Below are 25,018 nucleotides of genomic sequence, written 5' to 3'. Positions count from 1 at the left end.
CATAGTGGCTGCACCAGTTTACATTCTCACCAATAGTGTAGGAGGGTTGCCTTTTCTCCACACCCTTTCCGGCATTTATTTTTTGTAGACTTTTTGATGATGGCCATTCTGATCAGTGTGAAGTGATGCCTCATTGTGGTTTTGATTTGCATTTCTCTAATAATTAGCAATGTTGAGCATTTTTTCATGTGCTGTGTTGGCCATCTGTGTGTCTTCTTTGGGGAAATGTCTATTTAGGTCTTCTCAGTTTTTTGATTGGGTTGCTTGTTTTTTTGATACTGAGTTGTATGAGCTGTTTGTATATTTTGGAGCATTAACCCCTTGTCAGTCGCATTGCTTGCAAATGTTTTCTCCCATTCTGTAGGTTGTTTTTTCATTTTGTTGGTTTCCTCTCTGTGCAAAAGCTTTTAAGTTTGATTAGGTTTGTTTATTTTTACTTTTATTTCTTTTGTCTTGGGAGATCTAAGAAAATATTGCTACGATTTATGTCAGAGAATGTTTTGCTTTTGTCTTTTCTAGGAGTTTTAGGCTGTTGTCTTATATTTAGGTCTTTAAGCCATATTGAGTTTTTTTGTGTGTACAGTTTGGAAGTGCTCTAATTTCATTGATTTACATGAGGCTGTCCAGCTTTACCAACACCACTTGCTGAAGGGACTGTCTTTTCACCATTGTATATTCTTGTCTCCTTTGTTGTAGGTTAATTAACTGTAGTCATGTGGGTTTATTTCTGGGCACTCTATTTTGTTTCATTGATCTATATGTCTGTTTTTGTGCCAATACAATGTTGCTTTGATTACTGTAGCTTTGTAGTACTGTCTGAAGTATGGGAGGGTTATGCCTCCAGCTTTGTTCTTTTTCCCCAGGATTGCTTTGGCAATTCTGGGTGTTTTGTGGTTCCATATAAATTTTAGGATTATTTGTTCTAGTTCTGTGAAAAATGTAATGGGTTTTTTGATAGGGATTACATTAAATCTGTAGATTGCTTTTAGTTATATGGCCATTTTAACAATATTAATTTTTCTAATCCAAGAGCATAGGTTAGCCTTCCATTTCTTTGAGTCATCTTTAGTTTCCTTTATCAATGTGTTATAGTTTTCAACATACAGGTCCTTCAACTCTTTGCTTAAGTTTATTCCTAGATATTTTATTTTTTTTGACATGCTTTTAAATGGGACATTTTTTTTTAAACTTTCTGATATTTCATTGTTGGTGTAAAGAAATACAATAGATTTCTTTATATTAATCTTCTACTACCTTATTGAATTCATTTATTAGTTCTAAGAGTATTTGTGTGGAGTCTTTAGGGTTCTCTATATAGAATATCATGTCATCTGAAAATAGTGTCATTTTTACCTCTTCCTTTCCAATTTGAATACCTCTAATTTCCTTTTTTTTGTCTGATAGTTTTGGTTAGGACTTCCAATATTATGTTGAATAGAGTGATGAAAGTGGGCATTCTTGTCTTGTTCCAGAATTTAGTGGGAAAGCTTTCAGCTTTTCACCGTTGAGTATTATGTTGGCTGTGGATTTGTCATAACTGGCTTTTATTGTGTTGACATATGTTCCCTCTAGACCTACTTTGGTGAGAGTTTTTAGCATAAATGGATGTTGAATTTTATCAAATGCTTTTTCTGCATCTGTTGAGGTGATCATGTGCTTTTTATCTTTTCTTTTGTTAATGTGGTTCATCACACTGATTGATTCGCATATGTTAAAACATCCTTGTGACCCTGGAATGAACCTAAATTTATCATAGTGTGTGATCCTTTTTATGTATTGTTGGATTGGTTTGCTAATGTTTTGCTGAGGATTTTTTCATCTGTATTCATCGAAGATATTGGCCTATAGTTTTCTTTTTCTGTAGTATCTTTGTCTGGTTTTGGTATCAGGGTAATGGTGGCTTCATAGAGTGAATTTGGAAGTGATTCCTCCTCGTTAATCTTTTGCAAGAGTTTGAGAAGGATCAGTATGACTTCTTCTTTATGTTTGGTAGAATTCCCCAGTGAAGCTATCCGATCTTGGACTTCTGTTTGTGGAGATTTTTTCTTAAATTACAGATTCTATTTCATGTCTAGTGATTGGTCTGTTCAAATTATCTGTTTATTCTTGACTCAATTTTAGCAGGCTGTAAGTTTCTAGAATCTTTTGCATTCCTTCTGGGTTGTCCAATTTGTTGAAATACAACTGTTCATAGTATTCTCTCATGATTTTCTATGGTATCATTTGTTATTTCTCCTCTTTCATTTCTTATTTTGTTTATTTGGGTCCCCTGTTTTTTCCTCAGTGAGGCTGGCTGGAGGTTTTTTATCTTGTTGGTCCTTTCAAAAAAACAGCTTTTGGTTCTACTGATCTTTTCTATTGTTTTTTAAATCTGTATTTACCTCCTCTCTGATCTTTATTATTTCCTTCATTCTGCTGACTTTGAGTTTTGTGTGTTCTTTTTCTAATTCTTTTAGGTGGTAGGTTAGGTTGTTTGCTTGAGATATTCTTATTTCTTAAGGAGGGCCTGTATCACTATGAATTTCATCCTTAAAACTGCTGTTGCTGCATCTCATAGATTTTGTAAGGTTGTGTTTTATTGTCATTTGTCTTTAGGTGTTTTCTGATTTCCTCTTTGATTTCATTGTTCGGTCACTGTTTTTTTTTTTGCGGTACGCAGGCCTCTCACTGTTGTGGCCTCTCCCATTGCGGAGCACAGGATCTGGACGTGCAGGTTCAGCGGCCATGGCTCACGGGCCTAGCCGCTCTGCGGTATGTGGGATCTTCCCAGACTGGGGCACGAACCCGTGTCCCCTGCATCGGCAGGCGGACTCTCAACCACTGCGCCACCAGGGAAGCCCCGGTCACTGTTTTTTTTAGTAGCATGTTGTTTAGTCTCCATGTGATTGTTTCTTTCCCATTTTTCTTCCTGTGGTTGATTTCTAATTTCATACTGTTATGGTCAGAAAAGATGCTTGAAATAATTTCTATTCCCTTAAATTTGTTGAAGCTTGTTTTGTGTCTTAGTATGTGGTCTATCCTAGAAAATGTTCCATGCACTGTTGAAAAGAATGTGTATTCTGCTTTTCTTGGATGTAGTGTCCTGTTGATATCAATTAAGTCTAGCTGTCCTATTATATCATTTAGTATCTGTTGCCTTATTAATTTTCTGTCTGAAAGATCTTTCCGTTGATGTCAGTGGGGTGTTAAAGTCTTTTACTTTTATTGTATTCCTGTCAGTTTCTCCCTTTAAGTCTGTTAGTACTTGTTTGCTGTGTTTTTGGTGCTCCTATATTGGGTTCATATATGTTAACAAGTGTAGTACCCTCTTCTTTTATTGATCCCTTTATCATTATATAATGTCCTTCTTTGTCTTTCTTTATGGACTTTGGCTTAAAGTCTATTTTGTCTGATATGAGTATTGCTTCTCATATGCTTTTTATCATTCCCATTTGCATGAAATATCTTTTTTCCATCCCCTCACTTTCAATCTATGTGAGTCTTTTGCCTTCAGCTGAGTCTCTTGTAGGCAGAATATTGTAGGTTCTTGTTTATTTTAATCCAGTCTGACACTCTGTCTTTTGATCAGAGCATTTAGTCCATTGACATTTAAAGTAATTATTGATAAGTAAGTACTTATGCCATTTTAAATCTCGTTTTCCAGTTGATTTTGTAGTTCTTATTTGTTCATTTTTTCTTTTGTTTTTCCTTTTGTGGTTTGATGTTTTTCTTTTGTATTATGCTTGAATTCCTTTCTTTTTGATTTTTGTGAATCTATGTTTTTAGTTTGTGGTTACTCTTGTTTTCAAGTATGTTAACCCATAACTATATCTACTTGCTTTAGACTTATATAAGTTCAAACACATTTTAAAAGTTGTACAATTTTTTACTCCCCTACCCCACATCTCGTGATTTTGATGTCCTGTTTTATTTTTTATCTTCACATTTATCCTTTTTCTCTTCACTTTTACAAAAAAAAGGTTTTTGATTGTTTTTTAATCTATGTAATGGCTTATTTAAGTGATCTTCAATCCCTTTATATATTTGCCTTTCCTATTGTGTTTTTCCCTTTCCTGTAGAACTTTGCTTCTTTTCTATTTAGAGAAGGTCTTTCATTATTGCTTCTAGGTGAGGTTTAGTATTACTAAAATAGTATTTAGTATTAGTGTTTAGTATTTAATATTTTAGTTTTAGCTTCTTTGAGAAATCTGTTATCTCTCCTTTTATTGTAAATGATAATCTTGCTGGGTAGGGTATCCTAGTTTGCAGGGTTTTCCCTTTCAGGACTTTGGATATATCATGCCACTCCCTTCTGGCCTACAAAGTTTCTGTAGAGAAATAAGCTGATAGCCTTATGGGGGTTCCCTCGTTATTGACTCTGTTTTTCTCTTGCTGCATTTAGAATCCTCTCTTTATCTTGAACTTTTGCCATTTTTAATTATATGTCCTTGTGTGGGTCTGTTAGGGGTTATCTGGTTTGGGAACCTCTGTGCTTCCTGTACATGGATATCTGTTTCTTTTTAGGCTTGGGAAGTTTTCAGCTATAATTTCTTCAAATATATTTTCAATTCCCTTTTTCAGGAACCCCTATTATGCATAGGGGTTTATATTACCCCATATATCTCATATTTTGCTTTCTTTTTCATTTGTCTGTCTGCTGTTCTGATTGGTTGATTTCCATCATTCTCTTTCCCAGATCACTTGTTCATTCTTCTGCATTATTTAGTCTGCTATTCATTGCTTTTAGTTTGGTTTTTATCTCGGCAATTTAATTGTCTAATTTTGATTGGTTCCTCTTCATAGTTTCTAGTTCTTTGTTACAGTGATCTGCATTTCACTGTAAGACTGTAAGACTGTTACAGTCTTAATTCCTTTAGCTTTTTTATTACCTCCTTTTTGAACTCAATGTCTAGTAAACTGGTGAGGTCTGTTTCATTATTTGTTCTTTCAGGGGATAACTCTTGTTCTTTTAATTGGGAATAGTTCCTCTGCTTTTTCATTTTACTTAGCTTTCTCTGTCTCTATGAATTTATGAGAAACAGTTATCTACTGTGGCCCTGAAGGGGTGTTTTTATGTGTCCCTGCGTAGACTGTGTGAGTCCTATATTTTTGGCGCCAGGGCTGTTTTTGGTATAGATGCCAGCCACGTCTTTCCTCAGAGTGTGCTGTCTGTTATCCCCTTAATAGGGGGTGTGATGGTGTTGTGGTGTCCAGAGCCTGCACTGGATGTTCAGTGGGGCCTCCTCTTTGCTCTGTGCCTGTCACAGCCCTGTTGCGGGCCCTCTTGGCAGTCTTTGCTCAGCTAGACTGAGTCGTCTCCCAGGGCCCATCTTCCCAAGATTCAGTGCCTAGGTGCAGTTTGTACCAGCAGCTCTGCCCAGTGTGCACTTTGGACTGGGAAGTGTGGCAAGGAGGCAGCTGTCAGTGCTGTTCTCTGTCCACCCTGATTGCTAGCAAGCCAGCAATGCGCACTCCTAATGAGCAGAGTCCAGACCCCTCCTGCCCCTCTTTCTGTCTTGGTGGACCTCCCAGCGGGCAAGGAGGCCTCCCGGGGTGAGGGGCCACTTGTGTGGACCTTCCATCCTTTACAGATCCCTCCTAGGGACACTAGTCCCATCCTGATGCCCCCCCTTTTTTTGCCATTATACTCTGTTACATGGGGATCTTTCTTGCAGCTTTGGTTATATAAGAGATCTTCTGCCTCCCGGTTTCTGTGAGAATTGTTCCACATGTATATATATTTTTGATGTGTTTGTTGGGGGAAGGTGAGGTCCACATCCTCCTACTCTGCCATCTTTATCCTTTCCTAGAGTGATCTCTTTACCCTTTATTATTACCGTACCCATTCCTACTTCCCTGTTCATAGCATCTGCTATCTCATATTTAACATAAAACATATTAAATAAATAACCAGGGTGCATGCATGGAGACTCAAGTCCATTATATGTGATTTCTATTATAATATGTGGCTTGTATAACAAGGCAGCGTCCTGCAGATCATGAATAAGCAGTAATTCTGTGCTGAAGGTTGTGTTATGACCAGGTGCAACAGGGCTTAATTCATATTGTTACCAAAACAAACACATGAGAAAATCATGCCTAACTCCTAAGGAAAGAAGTCTTATTTTAAAAATACCATCAGTTCTCAGATTTCCCCAGGATGCCCCACTGGGAAATTTGACTCCAGAGCTCAACAACTTAACCACTCTATTATTTAACATTTTGGCTCAACATAAAGAGTTCATTGAGGACAAGGATGATGTTACCATTGCATCTTGGGCCCCTAGCGCAGTGCCTGGCATATGAGTGGTTAAAAGATAGTGAGCAAACAATTTTCTGAATCTTCAGGATGCCTAACAGTGACACAGGCTGCCTTAGGGAGGCCTGAATTCCCCATCTTCAGGGCTATCCAGACAGGAGTAAAAGTTGAATACTGATCTCTCAGAGATATGGAATCAGATTCCTCTTTGAATGGAAAAATTAAAGGTGTTTGGTCTTTTGCAAGCACTGAGATTCTGTGATTTCTTGATAGTCATAAAAACGCATTTTCACAGCGTCTGCCAGGCAACTGTGAGGTGACAATATCTGAGAATTCTTTGGGCTGCCGTTGTCTGGGGCACGGCTAGGGCAGTGCTGAAAGGGAGATACACACTGAAGACAGATGGAAAGCAAAGGCAAAGGGACAGGAGGCAAGTGCTATTCTCATTTGCTTGAGGTGACATGGGGCAGTGAGGTAAAGTCAAGACAGGTAACCTAGCAGCGTCAGCCAAGCCTCCTGTACTTGCATTATTTTCGTAATTCATCTTGATTATTAAATCATCTCTTAGTGATTTGAGATGGTAAAAGCATGCTAGAAGTTTTTGCCAAGCTGGGAGAAGGCTTCATTTAGGAATACAAAGCTTACAGCCAGAAAGTAGAAATAGGAATACAAGACTCAAACTTCTCAGGGATACCGCGTGTACTGCTGGTCTGTACTTTAAAGTACTTAAGACCAGAAGAGCTTCTTCAAACTAACAGCCATGATAAATGTAGATTCTCCCTGATATTATAATTAATGACAAGGTCTTTTAGAGTCCGAAGGAGTCAGCTTTACCAGTATGCTACCTGTGTTCCGGTAGTACCTAATGGTGTTCCAAGCATATTCTAATAACAACAACAGGAACAATAGCAACAACAACGTTTATATGTTTTAATATTGCTAACATTTTTATATGTTCTAAGTACTTCCCTTCCATGCTAATTCTTACAATAGTTTTGAAAATTAAGTATCACTGCTACCATCTTTAAACCTTTGCAAAAGGGACTTCTTTGCCCTTGACCCCCAAGTTTCTCCAGCCATGCCTCTCGCTATAGGGCTAGGAGCTTGTAGGTCAAAGACATGTGCTGCACACACTTGTAATCTCCTTCTGGACTATACCCTGGAACCCTGAACTCCTGAATTCCCATCCCAGGCAGACTTGATTCTGCTTACAGGGCCTATGTAAATGTCTTCCTTGGCTCCATTCTCCAAGGCAGCCTGTATTGCTGGGATACACACCTTTCACCCCAAGATGTGACCTAGGCATGACCATTTGCTGGGGTTTGAGTGAAGTTTGGACATGCAGGCTTTGGTGTGTAGGTCCATGTGCATGAGGCTCTTCATGAGGCATGACAGGATTGGGAGCGGAGAGAAGAGAGATACTGCATGCAGTCCAGGAGAGAGACTGATGACCCGGGGCCAGTTTCTCCCATGCCACCATATTCCAGGAAAGAATTCTAAGGAGTCTGAGAATTTTACCTTTCAACCTGGGTTATCATATTGCAATAAAGCTATTATTTGCCAAGGTAGGAGGATATAATTTTATTTAAATGTGTCTTAGCTATAAATTTTCAGTACATGGGCTTCCATCTTAATTTTTGCCCTGAGCTCCCAAATATAATGCATGGGCCTAGATATTACTCTCATTTTAAAAATGTGTTAACAACTCTAAGATGACAAGTGACTGGCTTATAATCATAAAATGAGACTAGATTTGAGACCAGCACTCATTGGCACATGCCTGTGCCCTTTCCACCACATGTTTCTTCTCACATATATTATGACATGGTCCTCACTTTATGAAGTGAGATTACTTCTGTTTCCATTTTTGCCACTTTTCGAGGACTCTGACTTAGAGACCTGAAATGACTGGTCCAAGGTCCCATGGCACAGCCAGTCCTTAACCCATCTTTTGACTCAAATTGGTTAGTATTGTCATATGTCATGCTTAGATGAAGAGAATATTTTCCAAGAATGTTTAACCTGGAAAAGAGAAGACTGAGTATGAACCATGAAAGTCATTTAAACTCTATGATAGTCTGTCACTGAGAAGAAGAAACAGACTTGGTCTATGTGGGCACTGCGAGACAACTAGAACCCATGGTTAGAAACTAAAGGGAGAAATAGAGATTCAACATACGGAAGAACTTTCCAACCATTCAAAGCTTTCAGTTGTCAAGTTGATGAGCTCTCCATTGCTAGAGGTGTCCAAGTAGAAGCTGTCACCGATGTTGTGAAGAGGGTTTCTGCATTTGGTATCTGGATGCCTTTGGCTTTTCTCTGAAGTGCTTTCTAGAAATTCAAAATTCCAGTACTCTAATTCTATAACCAAATGGCCTTTAGTTGAAAACCACTTCCAGGGTGAGTGGAAAAATCCAAGCAGCCTCAGGGGATGTACCTGATATCTTCAGTTCACTTCTCCCTTCTTCACCTTGCTCTGTGCCCTGGGACGCTAACTGCTGTGGACTTTATCACAGGACTCTTTGCCCTGTAGCTCCTGGTTAATTCATCCAATGAAGAGTGCAGGCAGGAGATTGAGGAGGGAGGTGCCCTCCCTATAGGGTCTCCACTGACTACTTTTCCTTCAGTGTGTCAGGTTCTGTCAGATCGTTTTCTCCATGGAGGGCTTCCTCTTTCTGGGTTTCCTCCTGTTTCCCCTTCAGGCCTAGGGATGGTAAGGATGTACTTCTTTTTTTTTTTTTTTTTTTTTGCGGTACGCGGGCCTCTCACCGTTGTGGCCTCTCCGGCTGCAGAGCACAGGCTCCGAACACGCAGGCCCAGCGGCCATGGCTCACAGGCCCAGCCATTCCGCGGCATGTGGGATCTTCCTGGACCAGGGCTTGAACCTGTGTCCCCTGCTTTGGCAGGCAGATTCTGAACTGCTGAGCCACCAGGGAAGCTTGCAAGTTCCTTGTTTTATGTTTGGTAGAATTCCCCAATAAAGCCATTCAGTTCTGGACTTTTGTTTGCAGGGAGTTTTGTTTTTTGTGTTTTTTTGTTTTGTTTTGTTTTGTCTACAGATTCTATTTCACTTCTAGTGATTGGTCTGTTCAGATTATCTGTTTTTTCTTCTTAACTCAATTTTGGTAGGCTGTATGTTTCTAGAAAATTGTCCATTTCTTCTGGGTTGTCCAATTTGTTGGAATATAACTGTTCATAGTATTCTCTCATGGCTTTTGCTGTAGTTCTGTGGTATCAGTGTTATTTCCCCTCTCTCATTTTTTACTCTGTTTATTTGGGTCCTCTCTCTTTTTTTCTTGCTGAGCTTGGCTAGAGGTTTTTGTTTTGTTTATCCTCTCAAAAAACCAGGTCTTGGTTTTATTTATCTTTTCAGGTTTTTTTAAGTTTCTATTTTATTTATTTCCTCTCTAATCTGTATCGTTTCCTTCCTTCTGCTGACTTTGGGTTTTGTTTGTTCTTTTTCTAATTCTTTTAGGTAGTAGATTAGGTTGTCTATTTGTAGTAGTTCTTGTTTCTTGAGGAAGGCCTGTTATTGCTGTGAACTCCCTCTTAGAACTGCTTTTGCTGCATCCCATAAGATTTTGTAAGGATGTGTTTTCATTGTTGTTTGTCTCAAGGTATTTTCTGATTTCCTCTTTGATTTCACCATTGACCCACTGGTTTTTCAGTAACATGTTGTTTAGTCTCTGTGTAATCGTTTTGGGGTTTTTTTTCTCATTTCTCTTTCTGTGGTTGATTTCTAGTTTCACACCATTGTGGTCAGAAAAGATGCTTGAAATGGTTTATGTCATCTTGAATTCGTTGAGGCTTGTTTTGTGACCTAGCATGTGATATATCCTAGAGAATGTTCCATGTGCACTTGAAAAAAAATGGGCATTCTGGTTTTTCTTTTGGATGTAGTGTCCTGTATGTGCCAATTAAGTCCAACTGGTGTTGTGTCATTTAGGATCTGTGTTGCCTTATTGATTTTCTATCTGTAAGACCTGTCAATTGATGTCAGTGGGGTGTTAAAGTCTCCTACTATTATTGTATTTCTGTCCATTTCTCCCTTTACGTCTGTTAGTATTTGTCTTATATATTTCGGTGCTCCTATATCAGGTGCATATTTGTCAACGGATGTAATATTCTCTTCTGGTATTGATTCCTTTATCATTATATAATGTCCTTCTTTGTCTTTCTTTATGAACTTTCTTTTAAAGTCTCTTTTGTCCAAGTATTGCTACCCCTGCTTTTTGTCATTCCCATTTGCCTGAAATATCTTTTTTACATCCCCTCACTTTCAACTTATATGTCTTTCACCCTGAAGTGAGTCTCTTGTATGAAGCGTATTGTAGTTCTTGGCTTATCTAATCTTTGACTCTGTGTCTTTTGATCCAAGCATTTAGTCCTTTGACATTTAAAGTAATTATTGATGAGTATGTGTTTATTGCCATTTTTACGTTGTTTTCCAATCGATTTTGTAGTTCTTCTTTGTTCATGTCATCTTTTTGTTTTTCCTTTTGTGGTTTGATGGTTTTCTTTTGTATTACGCTTAAGTTCCTTTCTTTTTGCATTTTTGTTTGTTTTGTCAGTCTGTTGTATGTTTTTGATTTGTGATTACCCTGCTTTTCAAGTATGTTAACCCATAGCTCTATCAACTTGCTTTAGACTGATAGTTGTATAGGTTGAAACACATTCTAAAAGGCCTACACTTTTTTCCTTCCTTCTTCACATTTTGCGATTTTGAGGTCCTATTTTACATCTTTTTGCTGTTGATTATAGTTATAATTGCTTTAAAAAAAATTTTTTTGATTGTTTCTTAGTCTGTGTACTGGTTTCTTTAAGTGATCTTCAATCCTTTTATGTATTTGCCTTTCCTATTGTGTTTTTCCCTTTCCTATAGGTTTTTGCTTCTTTTCTATTTAGAGAAGAACTTAACTATTGCTATTAGGTTTAGTATTGTTGTATTCTTTTAGTTATTGCTTCTCTGAGAAATTCTTTATCTCTCCTTCTATTGTAAATCATAATTTTGGTGGGTAGGGTATCCTAGGTTGCAGGTTTTTCTCTTTCAGCACTTTGATATATCATGCCACTCCCTCTGGCCTACAAATTTTCTGCAAATAAATCAGCAGATAACCTTATGAGGGTTCCCTTATAACTTTTTGTTTTCCTCTTGCTGCCTTTAGAATAATAATCTCTTTAACTTTTGCCACTTTAATTATGATGTCTTGTTGTGGGTCTTTTTGGGTTCATCTTGTGTTGGACCCTCTCTGATTCTCATATGTGGATATCTTTTCCTTCAGGTTTGGTAAGCTTTCAGCCGTAATTTCTCCATATATATATATATATATATATATTTAACTAATTAATTAGTTTTATTTTTGGCTACATTGGGTCTTCATTGCTGCGTGTGGGCTTTTTTCCCTTGTTGCAGAGAGTGGGGGCTACTCCTTGTTGTGGTGTGCGGGCTTCTCATTGTGGTGGCTTCTCTTGTTGTGAAGCATGGGCTCTAGGCATGCATGCTTCAGTAGTTGTGGCACACAGGCTCAGTAGTTGTGGCTCGTGGTCTCTAGAGCGCAGGCTCAGTAGTTGTGGCACACAGGCTTAGTTGCTCTGCGGCATGTGGAATCTTCCTGGACCAGGAAGATTTGTCCCCTGTGTTGGCAGGCAAATTCTTAACCACTGCGCCACCAGGGAAGTCCTCCAAATATATTTTTGATCCCCGCTTCTCTTTCTTCCTCTTCTGGAATCCCTATTATGCGTAAGTTTGCACACTTTATATTATCCCATACATCTCGTATGTTGCTTTCATCTTCTTTTCATGTCTTTCTGTCTGCTGATACGATTGAATGATTTCTGTTATTCTGTCTTCCAGATCACTTATTTATTCTTCTGTGAAACTTAGTCTGCTATTCATTACTTTTAGCTTGGTTTTTATCTTGGCAATTGAGTTGTCTAATTTTGATTGGTTCTTTATAGTTTTTAGTTCCTTGTTACACTGATCTGCATTTCTATTGATAATCTTTCTTATTTCCTTCAGCATTTTTATTACCTCCTTTTTGAACTTGGGGTCTGGTAGACTTGAGAGGTCTGTTTCGTTGTTTGTTCTTTCAGGGGATTTCTCTTGTTCTTTTAATTGGGAATAGTTCCTCTGCTTTTTCATGTTACTTAACTGTTTCCCATAAACTCATAGAGACAGAACAAGTTATCTACTGTGGCCTTGAAGGGGTGTTTTTATGTGGGAACATCCGTGTGTAGACTGTGTAAGTCTGGTATTTTTGGTGCCAGGGCTATTTTTGGTATGGATGCCAGCCACTTCTTTCCTCAGCATGTGCTGGCCATTATCCCCTTGATAAGGGGTGTGATGGTGTTGTGGTGACCAGAGCCTGCACTGGATGATGGGAGGGGCCTCCTCTTTGCTCCATGGCTGTCATAGCCCTGTTGAGGGTGGGGTCTCCTCCCCAGATTTTAGAGTAGAAGCGCTGAGGGTTGGTTTCATTAAGGGTCCATTGCCTTCACATGTGTGCTCTGTCCCCAAGGCGGTGAGTGCTGAAGCAAGTGAGGCCCATGTGGTCAAAGTGAACCTATGGACTGCACGTGCAGGTGTTTGTGGTTCTGCCCAGAGGCAGCCCAATTTTGCGTCCCTTTCTCCATTGTGTTTGTCCCAGACCTAGTGCTGGGCTCTGGAGGCTGGGGTGTTGTGGCTCCAGGAATCGAAGTGATTTTGCTGCTGCCTGGGACCTGGTCTGCCTCAGTGGTAGGGCTCCCCCAGGATCTGTTCACCCTAGATCTGCCTCCAAGCTGTGGTGTTACGTGGGCAGAACCAGAGTGCTCCTGCCTTGAAAGGGACCTCTGGGTACTCCTTCCCAGGTGCTGGTCATTGGGATCCTGTGATGCCACCCACTACCTGGTGAGTGTACCAACAAAGTCCACAGCTGCTAGATACACCCCTGGACCCACCCCTGACGTGTGCATACATGATGTTGATTTGCCCCATCACTAATGATGCTAACTTTAATCACTCGAGTAAGTTAGTAGCTGCCAGGTTCTCCACTGTAAAGTTACTCTTCTTTCCTTTCAAAATTAATAAATACATTGTAATAATATTCCTTGAGATTATGTAAATATCATTTTTATTGCAATTTTACTCATGCTATTAAGTGAGGCCATGTTCAAATGGGGCAAACTGTATAAGTAAATGTGTGTAATCTTATATGTTTAAACTACATATTCTCCTTTTCACTTTCTAGTATCAATTTCTAATGAACAGAAATGTTCCCATTTCTCAAACCAAGGAAAAATGCCTGAGAATTTACTGGTCATGAGACTTTAACATGCCAAGCATATTGCCAAAAAAATGTGGTATATGTTTTTATGCTTTTGTAAATGTTGGAGAAGAAAGGGCACACACATCATAATCATCCCTTTCATTTCTCTCAGACTTTATAATTTACAAAGCATGTACACATGCATATCTCACATATACACATATACATATCTCACATGTATATTGTGATTCTCACAATATACAGGTTAAACTAGGGATTATTATTCTCTTTATTTTATCAGTAAGGAAAAGGATATTGCATATATAGAGTGACCTACCTACAGCTACACACCTGGTAAATGTTCAGGTTGGGGTAAGCACACAGTCTTCTATTTAAAGGTTCGTTGTGTTCTCATGAGTTGCTTGGTGGAGTTTTATAATGAAGACAATGATGATGAGGTTGATAAAGACCTCAATGATGCAAATGTTTATGAGTACAGAGAAGCAAGTAAAACTAAATAAAATCATGTGTTCTCCAAGGCCTAAACCTGGAAATGTAAAAATTTTAAAATAAATTTACTTCACATTTACATTTGTGATTAGATATCTGGCTTTCCAGATCCAGGCTTATAATCCAGAGCTCCAAGTGTGTGGGCAAGACTGATCCCTTCCCCAAAGTTCCCAAAGAACACAGAGGTCCCAGGTCATTGGCTTGAGGAAGCCACAAGTGCATCGTGTCTTCACTGGTGCGGCAGAATGACTGTGGAAGGTGAGGAACTTATTTGCTTGTCCCACCTCTCAGGCAACTCTGTGAGATTGCTTATAGACACGGTGGGAAATAAACAAGACTATTAGAAATAGACACTTCCTGGCAGCTTTTTAGGCACAAACTGATAACCAGGAGACCCAAGCTGAGAGAGACGTGCAGTAAGGCAGACTCAATTAGGTCTCGATAGAAGCAGCTTGTCACGGAGGCACAGAATTGGCTTGAAATCATTTAACTTTAAAGCAACTGGAGTCAAAGAAACAGTTCAGGTTGAAAAATGATTTTGTTATAAATGAAAATTCCTTAGCCGTGTTTTATTTTTTCTGTTATCTTGTGTTTTAAATTTTTGTTTTATTTCAACTTCAGCCTTTCAGTACTTGGGGAAACCAACAACAGGGACTTATTTGTACCAGTGTAAATAGTCAACAGTAAGATATTAAATGGAACAACCTGCATATTTATAAACTGAAAATGAGTAACTCACTATTTTCTCATGCATAATGACTTTCAAATACAGTTCTTATGGCCAGATCACTGGGGCCACCAGCAATGATCTGGTCGTCTATAAAGAGTCACGTGTGAACATATACCTAAGTACTTATTGACACACAAAGTGAGATTATAGCTTCCAGTGACACAGTCACACACAAGCAGAGTACCGTATTCATATAAACAGGCATTTTGATTCAATCAGTGAATAGAAATAAGACCCAGAGACAACAAAAAATTTGGTTGACAGTTTTAAAAGTTCAGGACTGACTTCAGTGTTGGTTCTCAGATTTATTTATATGAAATGAATCATATGCAGAATAATGTTAAAGATTTCTATTTCGAGGTTTGAGTTAAAAGAGAGAATTAAGAGTTGGCTTTTGAGGAGAATGGTTAAGAATTACGCTATAGAAGTAGCTGTGAAAGGTAAAAATTGGGATTTAGATATAAGGTGAACATTGTTTGGATTTATGTGAAATTAGAATTTATTTCTAAATGTTGAGATATAAGCTATAAATTAGGCCTCAAACCTAGGTAAGGATTTGACTACAGAATAATATATGTGATAAAAGTTTTGGAGGTGGGTCCCAAGCTCTCTTCATTTTGAGACAAATGTCTAAAAATATAAATTTTCCCGAAGGGTGTATGTGGGCATATGTGCTCATCTGACCATCGCTGCAAAGGGATTTACAGTCAGACCTTGAGGTATGGATGTTGGAAGGCTTGAATAAATAAAAGATACTTATGGGGGCTAGAGAGAATGAGAAAAAGGTATTGAATTTAAGGGAAAGTTAGGAAAAGTTAAAAGAGCAATAAAAAATCACAGAGAAGGAATATATAGAAAGAGAAACTATTTGATAGGAAAAAGGAAATGAAATGGAAGGAGAAAGAGTGGTCTTTTGTTTTTATTCACTACTCAGCATTTCTGGACCAATATTTCTTCTCTTTTGTGCACTTACATACTGGTTCTTCATGTCTATGATTGGGTTGAGAAGGTGTGTCAGAAACATCAAAGGCTGAGAATTATTAGATTACTGAGCGCCTTACTGTGATTAACAGATTGGAGTCAAATATCGTGAGCTTAGTGTTAAGCATAGATTTGAGTTAAGCACTATGAACTGGCTAGGTTTATGGATAAATTATGCATTTAACATTAGGATTAGAGGGTTGGGAGTCTAAAATCATGGGTCGGTATTTATTAACATGGAATAGCTGACATTGGTGGCACAATTAGATTGATAATTAAAATAATAAAGGTGGTTCAGAGCTGTGTTAAATTTAGAGTAGCATTTACAAGTGTGCCCTACTCCCTGAGTAGAGTCACACAGCATCATTGTTAAAACAGACTGGTATGGTCAAGTAAAGAAGACTTGGCTAGGAATTAGAGTTTCATTAGAATAATTAGAAAATAAATTACCCAAATAGTGTCTCTTTCATTGCAGATGAAAATTTTTTTGCCAATTCTAAAAATATGCTTTTTAAACCTTAGGATTAAGTTAGATTTTTTAAGCTGTGTCAGAAAGTTCACTGGTTTATTTTGATAATTTTTGCTATAAAATTATTACTATGAAAGGTATTTATGGAATAAATTTGTAGTTATGAAGGCATGTCATTCCTAAAAAAATTTATGACCATTGCTCTTGGTGTTATACATATTTTGCTCTTTATGTTCCATTTAAAATGGGTTTTTATCTTTTGATCTATTAAGGTTACTAGGTAGATGATAGTTCTACAAAGTTTTTAATAAGCGTAATTATTTTATTTGATACTTAGACCTCAACAATGAATTGTTAGAATTTCATTGTACTTTTTAGTATATTTTGACATGTTTGTATTTGTCAGTCAGTGAGGTGGGGAGTCTGAAGGAGAGCGCAATTTTCTCCACCCAGCAAAGATGACTCTGAATCTGTGTCTGCCCCCTCCCTACCAACCCCACCCTCTGGGAACCTGTGCCAACATGAGGGAAAAGGCCCAGGGATGATGAAGATAACAATGACGATATCCTTGCTCTGTAATCACGTCTATGGAGAAGTTAACATCTTCCTTCACGAAGAAACTGAACTTTTTCAGTACTCTTCCTATGGGAACAACACAGTTAACAGGGTTCATTAGCACAAGAGGAAATTTTATACAATATTAGAGCTGAAAGGAACTATAGAGATTATAGGCAGAACCTCATCTTACAGATGAGGAAAATGAGTCTCTAAAAAGGAATGTCCTGGCTGCAGGCAGTTCCTGACAGAGGCAGAAGCAGAATGTCCCTAGACCAGTGACACTTCCATCCCACCTGCTGCCTCCACTTATCCCAGAGCCCAGACTGATCACCCAATGTCTTAAAACAACAAAGAAGGGGGACGTCTGACAAGGGAAGCTGAGGTGGGCTGCCCCTCAGCCTTTTCTGGTCAGCAGGGCCTGTGATGAGGCTGGATCCTGCACTAGTGAGGAGAACTTCCACCACATGTCCCCTTCAGTGTCCTTGGACACAGGCTGGTTTCTAGGCTGAGGACCCAGTGTCTGTGCACATTAGAGAATCTTCCCTTTTGTGAAATAAAAGTTCCTGAGTAGGAATCAATATGTAGACATATCCTTCTGGGCTCAGGCCCTAACTCCATATTTTAACTTGATAAGATAGTCACAAAGATGAAAAACCACAAGATCTGAGATAAGTGGCCAAAATCCAGTGGTCTAAAAGAGAGTTAACAGTGAGCAAAGGGGACTTGGTGTTAAGATAGTAAATGCTGAGTTGCCTGTTTTGTACCAAAGAAGTGACATCTGCCTGGTGGTTATTGCCTTCCAAAACCCTGTGCAGGCCAAACAAAATACTTAAAACATGTTCATGGGATTCTGGTCCAAGTACTGACAGCTTGTATTCCCCTATTTTAGATCAAAGAGAATATAATCTTTGTGGTAGCCTTGTCCTCCCTGTCTCCCTAAGGCTGCAGATATTTAGAGCCCCTAGGAAACTGAGGAGGGTAAAGACCCTCTGGCTACAGTTTATCCAAGAATCATCTGTTGGCTGTTAAGTCTCTTAGAAGTCCTGTAAGATAGTGGTTTTCAATTATTTTTTAGTGTGGGATTCAGAACCCTTTCTTCCAATAAGAAATTATTTGGAACTCTACTCCTTAAAATAGTCCAAAGCTGGTTGGGATTGGAGACCACCCCAAACGATCCCCATAACCTCTTTGGTGACTCCTGACTTGCCTCTACGGAACCTCTGGGCTCTGGGGACAGCAGTTTGGAAGCTCATGGTCTTGTTAGACTCTCTCAATTGACAGACAGGAATTAGAGGTTCTGTCATGGAGGAACCAGTCCAAGCTGGCAGAGCAGGTGGCTCAACCCTAATCTGACTGTGAGGCAGCAAGTTTTCTATCTCTCCCAGCTTCTCTGGGTGGGCAGAGTATAGCTTCTGGAGACTTAAGCAGGCTTGTGGAAAGAGGAGAAGATTGCAGTGGAGGACGCTGCCCTAGGTGCTTTTTCTTCCCATGCAGTACTCACAAGCTCTCAATGCGCAAGTGGCATTCATTCCCATAGGTGATGTAGTCAGACCACAAACAGGCAGGTATGTGATGGGGCAGGGGATGGCCACCACTGGGTGCTTCTTGTAAATGCTGCAGTCTACCTGCGACAGTCACAGGAGGATGTCCTGCTTTTCTCCTGGTCCTCAAGCTGGGCTACCCTGGCCTCTACTGAACAGGAAGCACAGTACCATCTTGGACGTCCCAGCTCCAGTATTCTGATGCTGCTGTGGCTACTTCTATTGATAATAATATGACCACTCTGACAAATACTAGTACTACCAGCACCACTTCTATTATATATGTATGTGTGTGTGTGTGTGTGTGTGTGTGTGTGTATACATATGTGCATTTCTTTGCCAGGCATTAAACTTAAATCTTACATGAAATTTCTTTGTTTAATCTTCAGAACAACTGAATAGGGTAGGTTCTACTATTACCCCTATTTTACAGATGAGGGAAATTTGGGCTTAAAAAGAGAACTTGTCTAACATAAAAGCTGGTAAGTGGTAGGGCTGGGATCTGAATCCAGAGTCTGTGCAATTAACCAAGGTAAATGTCTCTTGCCTCTCACATGTTATCCCTTCCATGAAGACATCACCATCTTCTCAGCTAGAAGTCCTCTCCTGCTCTTTCTTAATTCTGGAAAATTTTCTTTAGGCTGTGGTTATTTACATATATGTATGTCATATTTCTTCAGCTGCCTTCTGAAAAGCAAAGGCAATTTATCTGTGGCTGCCTTCCCTTTCACCCCCCCAAGCATACTGAATTAATCTTACATATATATTTCATAAGTATTTGTTGGCTAAATATAGTAAATAGGAAATTAAAGTAAAACTAAATAGGAAATTAAACTAAAATTAAAGTGTGGTTCAATATACTCACTGTTTTTAAAGGCAGACTGGCAGCTTCTGAAAGAGATATACAGTTGGAAATGTTAAAAATAAAGCAAAGTTGTGATGTCTCATTAATTAACAGAAAGTCTGTCGATTGAGACTCTGTAGTTCTCTGGTGATGAGTTTCAGCACCTACCCCGTCCTTTCACAAAACCCAGCTGTTTGCTGAGGAAGCCAAATGGCCAATAGGTTAGGTAAGCCTTGGTTCAAGTAAGAGAATCATCCAAAGTTCCTCCGTTTATTGACCATGGGACGTTTTCTGGAGTTCATCGTGTTTCTGATAATGTTTTAAATCAGATAGCAATAAAAATATTGCAGTCACCACTTCTAAGAGCCTGAAGCACCATCTTTGATATTCTCTCCCTCCTAGTTGATATAAAGGAATGTAATGGGATATCTCCAAGGCATCAGAATCTTATTTAAGTAATTTTTCACTGTTTAAAAGTTTAATTGTTGACTCCTGGGTTTTGGAGAATCGTGCTTTATATCGATCCTCCTGTATTGATTTGGAGAGAGATCCAAGTTTCTCTGAGTCTTTGCACTGAGGAGTGGTATCTAATAGCACCAGCAATTTCTAGTGTCCTAATAAAATGGGAGACTTACGAAAAAATAAGGCTTTTTTGTTTTTTTGGTTTTTTTGGTTCCATGAATGGAAATAGAAATCCTTAAAAGGAATGCACTAGATCCAAATCCCTCAACTCCAGGTGGGACATAAGAGTCTCCTTTTCCAGGCCAGGGCTGTTTCTGTTACAAACCAGTATACTTTAAATCCACATGACCAGACATTTCTCTGAGATGTTCACATCCTATGAGGGGCTATTTCAGAGAACAAGCTTAATGGCTATACAGGGCACTATCTACCCTTAACTTACCTGAGCAGGTGCAGAGATGGGCCACTGTACAGAACAGAAGGAGATCCCCAATGATCTTCATGATGGAGATGGCTGTGATTCAGAGGCTGCTCAGGACCGTCACAACAACTGCATCAGCCATACCCTAGGAAAGGGGCATGTTTATAAGGCAATGCTTGGTTTCTCCACCTTTCCTGTGAGGTCATCCAGAGTCAGTGTTGGCTCTGAGAGGCTCTCAAAGCACAGTGTCACACCCTGGGTGGTGATACAGTCCTTGTCACTCAATTGCTACTTCCTGTCTGACAAACAGATTGATTATGCAAGGTGAGAAGTATTTTTCTGTCTGCTCTGGAGGTGGGGAATGTTGTTACTTAGAATTCCAGACCTCATATAGTAGAAGAGATTAAGTATAGGCTGCTTGGCCTATTTACGAAATAAATGAAAATATCAAAATTTCTTTATTTCACCAAAATAGAGGATATTAAACTCAGATCAGACAGGTTACACTTAGGTTTATATTTTGGCTCCTGGGAAAATGTTGTTTTATTTTCGAGGCAATAAACCCATGAAGCAAGCTGGGATATAGTGGAAGGACTAGTGACCTTAGCACTTATGAGGCTTGGAGAAAGGCATTGACATTTTCTAGCTGTGTGATCTTGGGGAAGTCAGTTGTGCCATGAGCCTATATCAGTTAGGAAGAGCTGGTTATGTTGTGGTAACATATAATCCCAAGACTTCTGTGACTTAAAACAGTACAAGTTGATTTTTACTCAAGCTATACATGTATGGTGGTCAGCTGATGGTGCCGCATGCCTTCAATGGATTCCAAGTAGACAGGGTAGTCACCATTTGGAATATTGTTCATTGTCAAGGTGAAGTGAAGATGCATTCCTGAGGATTTCCATTTACAGCAATTGAATATTCCATCTCAGAAGTGGCACCAGTGTCACTCTCCTTCACTGTCATGTGGATGTGGCCTGGCCTAACCATAGAGGTTACTGGGTACAGTGTTACCTTGTCTCTCTCTCTCTTTTTTTTAAAAAAAATTGTTTATTTATTTTTGGCTGTGTTGGGTCTTCGTTTGCTGTGCACAGGCTTTCTCTAGTTGCATTGAGCAGGGGCTACTCTTCATTGCGGTGTGCAGGCTTCTCATTGCAGTGGTTTCTCTTGTTGCGGAGCACAGGCTCTAGGCACATGGGCTTCAGTAGTTGTGGCATGCGGGATCAGTAGTTGTGGCTCCCGGGCTCTAGAGTGCAGGCTCAATAGTTGTGGCACATGGGCTTAGTTGCTCCGCGGCGTGTGGGATCTTCCCGGACCAGGGCTTGAACCTGTGTCCCCTGTGTTGGCAGGCAGATTCTTAACCACTGACCACCAATCTTGAAAACCAGAATGGGAAGAACTGGAAATAGTTGGCAAACGACACAGAGACCACCCCAGAGCCTTAGTTTCATGCCATGTCAAGTGGGACCTATTGCTAGCCCCAATAGAGTTCACATAATTGGAGTCTTTTACATGAAAGTCTGTGTTCAAGTGCAGTGCATGTAATTGTTGCTGTGATTGTTATTATTATTATTGACAGGCCAAGAGCCTCCGCTGTGTGTTGCTGACATTAGATTTTAAACTGTATTTTCCAAGCACAGTTATCCAAATGTCTGTTATTTATCTTTTGATCTTGAGGACATACGTATGAAAACCTGGGGGAAGGCAGTAGAGTCTGCTTCACCAGTGCTTTGCTTGGCAGGCTTATTGTAGTACATTCTGAAGCATAACACATACAAAAGATAATAAATGACATTGCATGCCTCCCTAAAATTTAGACTCTTACATCTGTTTGGGGAGCAGTATAATCTCTTAGTTAAGAATATGTGCATTGGGACTTCCCTGACGGTTTAGGTGGTTTAGTCTTAGTGGTTAAGACTCCACGCTCCCAATGTAGGGGGCATGGGTTCGATCCCCAGTCAGGGAACTAAGATCCCGCACGCCACATGGTGCAGCCTTAAAAAAAAAGTGTGCAGAGTCCCATGGATCTTATTTGCAATCTTGTTTCTAATAAATGTTGGCTGTGTGACTTTGAGTGCATAGGTTAAGTTCTGATATTTTAGTTTCCTCATCTGTAACATAGAAATAATACCTCACAGAGTGGTTTTGAGTGTGAAATACAGTTTTATATATATAGATATAATGTGTCTATAAATAGGTAAAATCTCTGGTGTGTGTGTGTTTGTATATCAGATGCTAAGATCATAATTAGAGCTTGATATAGGGTAACTAATGATATGGAATGTGATATTCATGACAACTGATTGAGGGAGGAATTTTTATTATCCAGTTTTATCAGTGAGTAAGTTGAGGCTCAGAGGATTTAAGTAATCTTCCCAAGATTATGATACCAATTAATGTAGGAAACTATTAGGTTCAGTCACGGAAAAAAGGGGAAGTGAATGTTCTAATAAAGAGAGTGAATTATAAGCTTTATTGTTTACTGTGAAAGTTTGAAGAGAATGAATACTGAGAAAAAGCCATTGTATTTCAAGAAGAGGTGTTTTGTTGCAGTTTAAAATGCAATTTTAGCTAAAAGGATTGGGAATGGAATCAAAGGGTGATCAGGATGAAGTGGAAAGATAGGGTTATTTTTTTGATGTTTGATAGAGGAGAAGAATGGAAAAAACAAAGGCTTCAGCAAGATCTAGGATGGACTGAGCATGTCTTAAAGACAAAGGGAAGAAGAACAAATTTAAGGTAACATGATGGAGGGTGTCTAATTAGAGGAGTATAGAAAAGTAAGAAATAAGATTAAGAGCACAAGTGTAACACCATTCCCTATGACATGGAAGACAGAGAAGAGCGGATGAGTATAGAGACATATTGTGAAAGGAAGAGAAAGAAAGGTGAAGGGGTACCCATTGTAAGCTTGGCTCTGACTGTTAAGTTCTGGGGTTGCCTTTTGCAGTGGAAGAATCAGGTTGGTCTGGAAGCTGGAGTAGAATGAAGAAGGCTTGGCACAGACCTGGATGGGAGCAAATCAGATAGTCAACAAAGGATATAAAATTAGTGGCCACTAGACAAAATTAGTACTAGTTTTTAGCAGACCCAGTCAATACCATGCTTAACATTCCTTCCAAAATATGTTATGACACTGAGTCACTGTGGGTTTTGCCCTGTTACTTAGCTGAGGCAACAGGGACTTAGAGAAATGGCTAGTTTATGGTTAAGGTTAAGAGCCCATACTTTCTACTCACTCTGGTGTATTGCCTTTAAATCGAAATCTTAGAGGTAGACCTGAAGACATATTGAAAATTGGAGTAATAGGAGTAAAACCAGCCACATCAGAGCAGTCAGGAAGGAGAGCTGATGTTTTAAGTGAGCAAGCAGACAGGGCTGAGCACCAGGTCAGGGTGCATGGCTTTTTCATGTGTGAGAATCATCTGGAAAGAAGGAGGATCCCAGTGGGAGAGGGGATGATTGAGAATCAGGAGACAAGGCCTCGTCCCCTGTCCTCCACCTTCATCTAAGGTGCAGTGCTGTGACAGCCCTTTTGCCATCTGGTGCTTTCTGCTTCCCCCACAGCTAGAGAGATTAACTAGACTGGTGCTTCAAGTTTTCAAGTTAAAAACCCCTCCTAGGAACCCTAATATGTACAAGTAATAAATAAGGCTGAGGATGGGGGCTGGCTAGGGAGAAGTTGGAACTCTACTACTTAATTCTGTTTTTCTCTCCTAATTTCTGTACCAGCTCACCCCCAACCCCAGGCTCCTTCCTTCTTGGCATCCAACACCTTCAAGGCCTTCTTGTGGCAGTTTAAAATCAGTGGCCTAGATTTGACTGAACTAGCTCTAGCCTTTTGTCTGTCCTCTTCTCCCTTCCCTATGTGGCCCCTTCACTCTCCAGCTCTTTTTTTTTTTTTTGCCACACTGCACAGCATGTGGGATCCTTATTCCCTGACCAGGGATCGAACCCACGCCCCCTGTGTTGGAATCGCAGAGTCCTAACAACTGGACCCCCAGGGCAGTCTACTCCAACTCTTTTCCTCTCCCCTCCTCTTCCCTTCCTCCCCTTCCCCTTCCTTCCCCCTCCCCCCTCCCCCTTCCCCCTCTCCCCCCCCCTTCCCCCCCCCCCCCCCCCCCCACAAGAGGCAGGGAACAAGGCCCCCTCTCCTCCCCCCTTCCCCCCTCCCCTCCCCTCCACTGTGATCACGCCTCTGTGCACTGAGTCACAGTGACCCAGAGGTCTGAATATTTGCATTTTGATCTTTGCATTTTGATTTGTGCCTGACAGGACCTTGTTCCCTGCCTCTTGTGGGAACAGGGAGTTAGCACATCTAGGGATCCTATGCTTTGGTTCTATTCAATTTTCTTTGAATCACTGAGGCTTAATAGTTTCAATCATGGGACAAGATGTTGTGAATTAACAGTAAGGACTATTTCCTGTTGGTTCATGTTGCTTCTAGGTGACCTGACACTATCTGGATCTGGATTACATACACACACACACACACCTCCCAGCTCCTGTTAGTAAAAACCTGTCTACTGTGCTCAGTGCTGAAGGGAACACCTGTAACCCTAGAGTTAGCCAACATTAGAGGATGTATTAGCCTGCAAGGGCTGCCATAACAAAATACCAAAGACTGGGTGATTTAAACAACAGAATTTATTTTCTCACAGTTCTGGAGGCTAGAACTTCAAGATCAAGGAGCCAGCATGGCTGGTTTTTCCTGAGGCCTCTCTCTTTGGCTTGAAGACAGCCGCCTTTGCACTGTGTCCTCGCAGGGCCTTTGCTCTGAGTGTATGAGGCCTGGTAACTCTTTCTCTTCTAATAAAGACATAAACCCTATTAGATTCGGGCCCCATCTTTATGACATCAGTCAACCTTAATTACTTCTTTGAAAGCACTTTTCCAAATACAGTTACATTAGGGGTTAGGACTTTATCACGTGGATTTTGGAAAGGACACAAATCAGTCCATAACATTCTTCCCTCTGCACTCCCGCCCTCTACCAATTCATGTCCTTCTTCCATGC

The 25,018-nt window shown here is 39.9% G+C and overlaps 1 long non-coding RNA gene across 1 annotated transcript; it reads right to left on the bottom strand.

Annotated features, from left to right (window-relative positions):
* Positions 1-16,746: 16,746 nt before the first annotated feature.
* Positions 16,747-20,267, bottom strand: LOC114893151. The gene is made up of 3 exons (XR_003792840.1): positions 20,023-20,267; positions 19,140-19,165; positions 16,747-16,817 (listed from the first exon to the last, which is right to left on the bottom strand). It is a non-coding gene; the product is annotated as an uncharacterized LOC114893151 (long non-coding RNA).
* Between the last annotated feature and the right edge of the window lie 4,751 nt (positions 20,268-25,018).

Source organism: Monodon monoceros, unplaced genomic scaffold, assembly GCF_005190385.1.
Source record: "Monodon monoceros isolate NGI ecotype Baffin Bay Population unplaced genomic scaffold, NGI_Narwhal_1 Super_Scaffold_12, whole genome shotgun sequence".
Classification (NCBI taxonomy): domain Eukaryota; kingdom Metazoa; phylum Chordata; class Mammalia; order Artiodactyla; family Monodontidae; genus Monodon; species Monodon monoceros.
This window is presented reverse-complemented; position numbering and strand designations above follow the sequence as displayed.